Here is a 7,611-nt window from a genome sequence, read left to right as displayed (position 1 = left end):
AAAGCCTCCTGACAGACAACGTCCTCCCTCAGCAGCCAGCCCTTCCTGGCTCCCTGGCTTCAGCTTTCCGTTCGCGTGGCTCGGGGCAGCCTTTCGCATCTTCTTTGCACCTGCCTGTGTTTGCAACAGAGGACCGTGGCCAAGGGATCCAGGAAACCGGAGGAGAGCTGGCTTCCGGGGAGGCGAATGGGAAGGACAGGGAGGCAGAGAGGGAGCCTTGCCTCAGAGAACGGACTTTGAACCCCGAAGGGAAAAGTCCTCCAGATAAACCACGTCTTCCCCACCGAATCCAAGAGCCATACTCGCTCGCTGTGGAAAAAATGGGGACATCCCGGTCAAAGCAGGACGAGAGAGGACCCAAAGCTCCCTCCTCTCCCGTTCAGCCATCGTCGTCCTGGGAGGGAGTCTCTCCGCGGTTCGCTTCTCCTGCCGGCCCCGTTTCCCCTCCTGCCAACCCAGCGCCTCTATCGCCTGCTCCTCGCTTCCCTCGGGCTGCGGGCTGCGGGCTGCGGGATGGGGGGGGAGGGGCGGTGCGCGTCGCTCCCTGCCAGCTCGTGCCCGGGGTGGTTCTGACGGGTCCCCGGATCTGATCTCCGAGGAGCACCTTCTGCGGGGAGAAGCGGGACTGCGTCCCTGTCAGTTTCCCGGAGCGCGGGACCGGAGCCTTGCCCCGAAACGCAGGCTCGGGAGACCGAAGTCCTGAGCTGAAACCCAAGGGCCGCCGTCTCCCGCGAGTGACGTGCCCTCCCTGAGCTGCGCTTTCCTCATCTGGTGCGAGGGGGTCCTGGAGTTCGTGCCTCCTTGCGGGGGCGAGTGCTGGTGAGAACGCAAGCGGGAAACACGGAGCGGACCGCTCAGCACGGAGCGCGGCCTCGGTGGGGGCCCGGGCCTCGGCCCGCCGTCCTTCCCCACGAGCCTACTTCTTGCCGCCGAGGCTCATCCAGCACCCAGGGATCGATCGCCTGGCTGCTTCCGGCCAGACACTCTCCTAGGTGCTGGCCACCCAGCAGCCGAGAACGCGGGTGCCAATCTCGGCCTCCGGGGCGTTCGCCTCCTCGCCTCTGGGGCCGCAAGACCAGCGGTGTGCCTACGCATGCCGGCGAGAGGTGGCAGAACCTGACGAGGACACGTGCCGTGGAAAATGGAGAGCTTGGCGCCCCGGAGGGCCTCGTCGGACGTCTGTGGATGGCCGTCGCTCTCTTTGCCGAAGCCCGCCCCCTGCCCGTCTTCTCTCCGTCCCAGGGTCCCCTTTCCAGTGGGACGCAAGAAGGCCCACAGGGCCCAAACGCTGGAGACGGGCAGCGCACACAGCGCGCCCTGGGTCCCGGGGGGCTGCGGCGGGAAAGCCTTGCGGCACAGAACCCTGAAGCCCAGAGGTCTCGAGACAGGGAGAGCCGGGACGTCGGCAGGCACCGACGGGCCTTCGGACGCGACTCTTCCTCCCCGTCGTCACACCGTGCTGCTCCTCCCTCCGTCCTGGGCGCGAGCGCGCTCTTGGGAAAACGGAGGCGCCTTCGTCGGTGACCTAGCGGGCGGGAGATCCCGGGCAACGTCCCCAGCGGCACTTGAGCAGAACGGGGACGCTGCGGCTCGGTCGTCGGGGAGGGGCTTCTACATGTCTGGTAGATGGAGCTGCTTTCTCGTGCCAAGTTCTCTGGGCCCTGACTTTTCTGCCTGCTCCTTCTATCACCTCAGTAAGGTCGGGGGTGCCCGGCAGAAAGAGGAAAAGAGCCAGAGTGAAGAAGCGGAGAGAAAGGAACACGCAAACCCGGACGCGCACGACACACAGGCACACAGACACACAGGCGCGCGCAGCGCGCGCGCACACACACACACACACACACACGCCTACACACCCACTCGCACAACACGCACACGCACACGCACACGCACACGCAAGCGCAGACAGAGCGCGCCAGCGAGCTCCGGTGCCTGTCTGTGGTTCCTGGGCGATGGCGGGGCAGCGATGCCGGGAGCCCGGGACTCCTGAGAGCCTGTCTGCGCGGCCTAGGGCCCCAGGGGTGATCGCCAGCCCCGGGGCCCCTGCCTCCTGGCCCGGGCCCAGCTCCAGCACCACCGCCCTCCTGGGGGGGAAGCGAGCTCTTGGGCAGAGCCTCTCTGGGTCAGGGTGGGTGTCTGTCTAGGTCCGTGTCTTGGATCCTCTCCGTGTCGCCGTTTCTCTGTTTCTTCCGTGTCTCTGTCTCTGTCTCTGTCTCTGGGTCTCTGGGCTGGCGCCAGCAGGAGCTGTCCAGGGTCCCCGCGAGGGGCGGGTTGGGGGCGGGGTGCCGGTCTCCTGGGCGGCGCTGGCGGGAGGAAGGGTGGCCGCCCCGCCTCCCCGCGCCCTCAGGGGGCAGCGCGCGGGCTTCCGCTGACGCCCTCTGGTCGCGCCGGTGGCTCCGCCTGGGTTTGGGCAAGTCGGGGCCCGGCCGGCGCCGCAGAGGTCAGGGCTCCCGCTGGGAGGCCCCTCGGGCCGGAGGGGACTCAGAGGAGCACGGGCCCGGCGGCCCGACGCCCCGACGCCTCGGGCCAAGTGCCCCGCGCCCCCCACCTCCCAGCAGCCGCATCTCCTGCGACCCATCGCCGGATCCGAGCGGCCAGGGCGGCCTGGAGTGTTCCCGGGCCGCGAGGGGAGAGCGCCCAGCCAGGCGCCCCCCCCCCCCACCCCCCCCCCCCCCACCCCTCGTTTCCCACCGCCGCCCGCCCCGCCCCGCCTCCTCGCACCCCGGGCTGCTCCAGGCCTCCGCGCCCTGGGAGGGCAGCAGGGCGGGGCAGCGCAGGGTTTGGCTGGCCCGCTGGCCGCGCCCGAGGCGGCCGCGGCGGGAGGCAGCAGCGGGAGGAAGGCGGCAGGCCGAGCGCGGGCGCAGGGGGCGCCGGCGGCGGCGGGTGCGCGTCACAGAGGCCTGGGCGCGCGCGCGAGCCGCGGGCCCGGGCGACGCGGCGCGGCTTCTTAGGGGCGCCGGCGGCAGGCGCCAGCGTCTACGGCCATACCACCCTGAACGCGCCCGATCCCGTCTGATCTCGGAAGCTAAGCAGGGTCGGGCCTGGTTAGTACTTGGATGGGAGACCGCCTGGGAATACCGGGTGCTGTAGGCTTTTGCCTCCCTCGCCTTTTGCCGCCTCCGGCCTCCGTCCTCCGCGGACGCCCCCCACCCCTCCAGCCAGCCCTCCCCCACCCCCCCCGCCACCCTCCCGCACCGCGGGCCCCGCCGGCGCCGCCCATGGGCAGGGCCCAACCCCTCCCCGCCACAGCCCAACCCTTCCAGCTCGCGGCCCCACCCGAACCCAGGGGCCAATCGGGGCCAGCCCGGCGGGACCGGGACCGGGACCGGGGACCGGGACCCCGACGCCGCACACGCCGCCCGCCGGCTCCCTCTGGCCTCGGCCTCTTCCCACCCGCTCGGCTCCCGCTCCGGTGACACCCCAGCCCTTCCCTCGGCGCCCCGCCCCCGCCGCCCCAGCCGCCGGGTAGAGTCGTCCTGTCAGGTGGAACGGATTCCACGGCGGTGCCGGGAGGCCCAAACGGGTCCCAAAGCGACCAGCCCCGCCCCACCGAGGAAAGACACCTGGTCAGGCTTTTCCAGACACCGCCCGCTTCTCCAAGGACAGGGCGGACTGGGTTAGAGAGGCGCGTCTCGGGCACCTCACCCAAGACGGGATGGCTTCTGCCTTTGCTGGCGTCTGTGCCGCTGCAGGTCATCTTCTAAAACCTGGTACCCGCTCGCTTGTCCTTGAGAGGCTCATTCACAATCAACACTCCTTTCCCGACCTAAGTTTGTCCCTGTCAGTTTGTCTCGCTTTTCCTTCCAGAAGCCCCCTTCCCGGGGTGGGGGGGAGGGGGGGAGGGGGGGGGGGGGTGGGGGGGGGGGGTGGGTCTGAGTTTCAAGCTCCACCTGACTGGGATCCCATTCTGCTTTCGCCTTCGGGCGGTCCTGCCTCGCTTGGAAACGCTGCTACGTTGCTCCTGGTGGATGAGCTTGCGTTCGTTTTGAGTTTGAGAACGCTGGATGCAAAGATGAGGAGTCTTGATGGCTGAGGCTTTTGGTGTCCCCTCACTCGGGGGCCTCCCTCTCTTCCCGCCTCCCCCCGCCTCCCCACCCACCCCCTCACACCCGACCCCTACCACCCCAGGGGCCCCGGCCGGGCCCCGCCCCTCCAGGCCGCATCTGTCAGAGGGAGTTGAAAAGCCTCCTGACAGGACACGTCCTCCCTCAGCAGCCAGCCCTTCCTGGCTCCCTGGCTTCAGCTTTCCGTTCGCGTGGCTCGGGCAGCCTTTCGCATCTTCTTTGCACCTGCCTGTGTTTGCAACAGAGGACCGTGGCCAAGGGATCCAGGAAACCGGGAGGAGAGCTGGCTTCCGGGGAGGCGAATGGGAAGGACAGGGAGGCAGAGAGGGAGCCTTTGCCTCAGAGAACGGACTTTGAACCCCCGAAGGGAAAAGTCCTCCAGATAAACCACGTCTTCCCCACCGAATCCAAGAGCCATACTCGCTCGCTGTGGAAAAATGGGGACATCCCGGTCAAAGCAGGACGAGAGAGGACCCAAAGCTCCCTCCTCTCCCCGTTCAGCCATCGTCGTCCTGGGAGGGAGTCTCTCCGCGGTTCGCTTCTCCTGCCGGCCCCGTTTCCCCTCCTGCCAACCCAGCGCCTCTATCGCCTGCTCCTCGCTTCCTCGGGCTGCGGGCTGCGGGCTGCGGGATGGGGGGGGAGGGGCGGTGCGCGTCGCTCCCTGCCAGCTCGTGCCCGGGGTGGTTCTGACGGGTCCCCGGATCTGATCTCCGAGGAGCACCTTCTGCGGGGAGAAGCGGGACTGCGTCCCTGTCAGTTTCCCGGAGCGCGGGACCGGAGCCTTGCCCCGAAACGCAGGCTCGGGAGACCGAAGTCCTGAGCTGAAACCCAAGGGCCGCCGTCTCCCGCGAGTGACGTGCCCTCCCTGAGCTGCGCTTTCCTCATCTGGTGCGAGGGGGTCCTGGAGTTCGTGCCTCCTTGCGGGGGCGAGTGCTGGTGAGAACGCAAGCGGGAAACACGGAGCGGACCGCTCAGCACGGAGCGCGGCCTCGGTGGGGGCCCGGGCCTCGGCCGCCGTCCTTCCCCACGAGCCTACTTCTTGCCGCCGAGGCTCATCCAGCACCCAGGGATCGATCGCCTGGCTGCTTCCGGCCAGACACTCTCCTAGGTGCTGGCCACCCAGCAGCCGAGAACGCGGGTGCCAATCTCGGCCTCCGGGGCGTTCGCCTCCTCGCCTCTGGGGCCGCAAGACCAGCGGTGTGCCTACGCATGCCGGCGAGAGGTGGCAGAACCTGACGAGGACACGTGCCGTGGAAAATGGAGAGCTTGGCGCCCCGGAGGGCCTCGTCGGACGTCTGTGGATGGCCGTCGCTCTCTTTGCCGAAGCCCGCCCCCTGCCCGTCTTCTCTCCGTCCCAGGGTCCCCTTTCCAGTGGGACGCAAGAAGGCCCACAGGGCCCAAACGCTGGAGACGGGCAGCGCACACAGCGCGCCCTGGGTCCCGGGGGCTGCGGCGGGAAAGCCTTGCGGCACAGAACCCTGAAGCCCAGAGGTCTCGAGACAGGGAGAGCCGGGACGTCGGCAGGCACCGACGGGCCTTCGGACGCGACTCTTCCTCCCCGTCGTCACACCGTGCTGCTCCTCCCTCCGTCCTGGGCGCGAGCGCGCTCTTGGGAAAACGGAGGCGCCTTCGTCGGTGACCTAGCGGGCGGGAGATCCCGGGCAACGTCCCCAGCGGCACTTGAGCAGAACGGGGACGCTGCGGTCGGTCGTCGGGGAGGGGCTTCTACATGTCTGGTAGATGGAGCTGCTTTCTCGTGCCAAGTTCTCTGGGCCCTGACTTTTCTGCCTGCTCCTTCTATCACCTCAGTAAGGTCGGGGGTGCCCGGCAGAAAGAGGAAAAGAGCCAGAGTGAAGAAGCGGAGAGAAAGGAACACGCAAACCCGGACGCGCACACACACAGGCACACAGACACACAGGCGCGCGCGCGCCGCGCACACACACACACACACACACACGCCTACACACCCACTCGCACAACACGCACACGCACACGCACACGCACACGCAAGCGCAGACAGAGCGCGCCAGCGAGCTCCGGTGCCTGTCTGTGGTTCCTGGGCGATGGCGGGGCAGCGATGCCGGGAGCCCGGGACTCCTGAGAGCCTGTCTGCGCGGCCTAGGGCCCCAGGGGTGATCGCCAGCCCCGGGGCCCCTGCCTCCTGGCCCGGGCCCAGCTCCAGCACCACCGCCCTCCTGGGGGGGAAGCGAGCTCTTGGGCAGAGCCTCTCTGGGTCAGGGTGGGTGTCTGTCTAGGTCCGTGTCTTGGATCCTCTCCGTGTCGCCGTTTCTCTGTTTCTCCGTGTCTCTGTCTCTGTCTCTGTCTCTGGGTCTCTGGGCTGGCGCCAGCAGGAGCTGTCCAGGGTCCCCGCGAGGGGCGGGTTGGGGGCGGGGTGCCGGTCTCCTGGGCGGCGCTGGCGGGGGGAAGGGTGGCCGCCCCGCCTCCCCGCGCCCTCAGGGGCAGCGCGGCGGGCTTCCGCTGACGCCCTCTGGTCGCGCCGGTGGCTCCGCCTGGGTTTGGGCAAGTCGGGGCCCGGCCGGCGCCGCAGAGGTCAGGGCTCCCGCTGGGAGGCCCCTCGGGCCGGAGGGGACTCAGAGGAGCACGGGCCCGGCGGCCCGACGCCCCGACGCCTCGGGCCAAGTGCCCCGCGCCCCCCACCTCCCAGCAGCCGCATCTCCTGCGACCCATCGCCGGATCCGAGCGGCCAGGGCGGCCTGGAGTGTTCCCGGGCCGCGAGGGGAGAGCGCCCAGCCAGGCGCCCCGCCCCCATCCCCGCCCCCACCACCCCTCGTTTCCCACCGCCGCCCGCCCCGCCCCGCCTCCTCGCACCCCGGGCTGCTCCAGGCCTCCGCGCCCTGGGAGGGCAGCAGGGCGGGGCAGCGCAGGGTTTGGCTGGCCCGCTGGCCGCGCCCGAGGCGGCCGCGGCGGGAGGCAGCAGCGGGAGGAAGGCGGCAGGCCGAGCGCGGGCGCAGGGGGCGCCGGCGGCGGCGGGTGCGCGTCACAGAGGCCTGGGCGCGCGCGCGAGCCGCGGGCCGGGCGACGCGGCGCGGCTTCTTAGGGGCGCCGGCGGCAGGCGCCAGCGTCTACGGCCATACCACCCTGAACGCGCCCGATCTCGTCTGATCTCGGAAGCTAAGCAGGGTCGGGCCTGGTTAGTACTTGGATGGGAGACCGCCTGGGAATACCGGGTGCTGTAGGCTTTTGCCTCCCTCGCCTTTTGCCGCCTCCGGCCTCCGTCCTCCGCGGACGCCCCCCACCCCTCCAGCCAGCCCTCCCCCACCCCCCCCGCCACCCTCCGCACCGCGGGCCCGCCGGCGCCGCCCATGGGCAGGGCCCAACCCCTCCCCGCCACAGCCCAACCCTTCCAGCTCGCGGCCCCACCCGAACCCAGGGCCAATCGGGGCCAGCCCGGCGGGACCGGGACCGGGACCGGGACCGGGACCCCGACGCCGCACACGCCGCCCGCCGGCTCCCTCTGGCCTCGGCCTCTTCCCACCCGCTCGGCTCCCGCTCCGGTGACACCCCAGCCCTTCCCTCGGCGCCCCGC

General features: G+C 70.3%; 2 non-coding genes across 2 annotated transcripts; both read left to right on the top strand.

Moving 5' to 3' along the window:
* Nucleotides 1–2,974: 2,974 nt before the first annotated feature.
* Nucleotides 2,975–3,093, top strand: LOC138922500 (5S ribosomal RNA). Its single transcript, XR_011435586.1, has one exon. It is a non-coding gene; the product is annotated as a 5S ribosomal RNA (ribosomal RNA).
* Nucleotides 3,094–7,145: 4,052 nt separating this feature from the next.
* On the top strand, nucleotides 7,146–7,264 carry LOC138922502 (5S ribosomal RNA). Its single transcript, XR_011435589.1, has one exon. It is a non-coding gene; the product is annotated as a 5S ribosomal RNA (ribosomal RNA).
* Nucleotides 7,265–7,611: the final 347 nt, after the last annotated feature.

This window comes from Equus caballus, unplaced genomic scaffold (assembly GCF_041296265.1).
Source record: "Equus caballus isolate H_3958 breed thoroughbred unplaced genomic scaffold, TB-T2T haplotype2-0000901, whole genome shotgun sequence".
NCBI classification, from domain to species: domain Eukaryota; kingdom Metazoa; phylum Chordata; class Mammalia; order Perissodactyla; family Equidae; genus Equus; species Equus caballus.
Note: the sequence above shows the minus strand (reverse complement) of the source record. Positions and strands in the feature narration are given on the sequence as shown.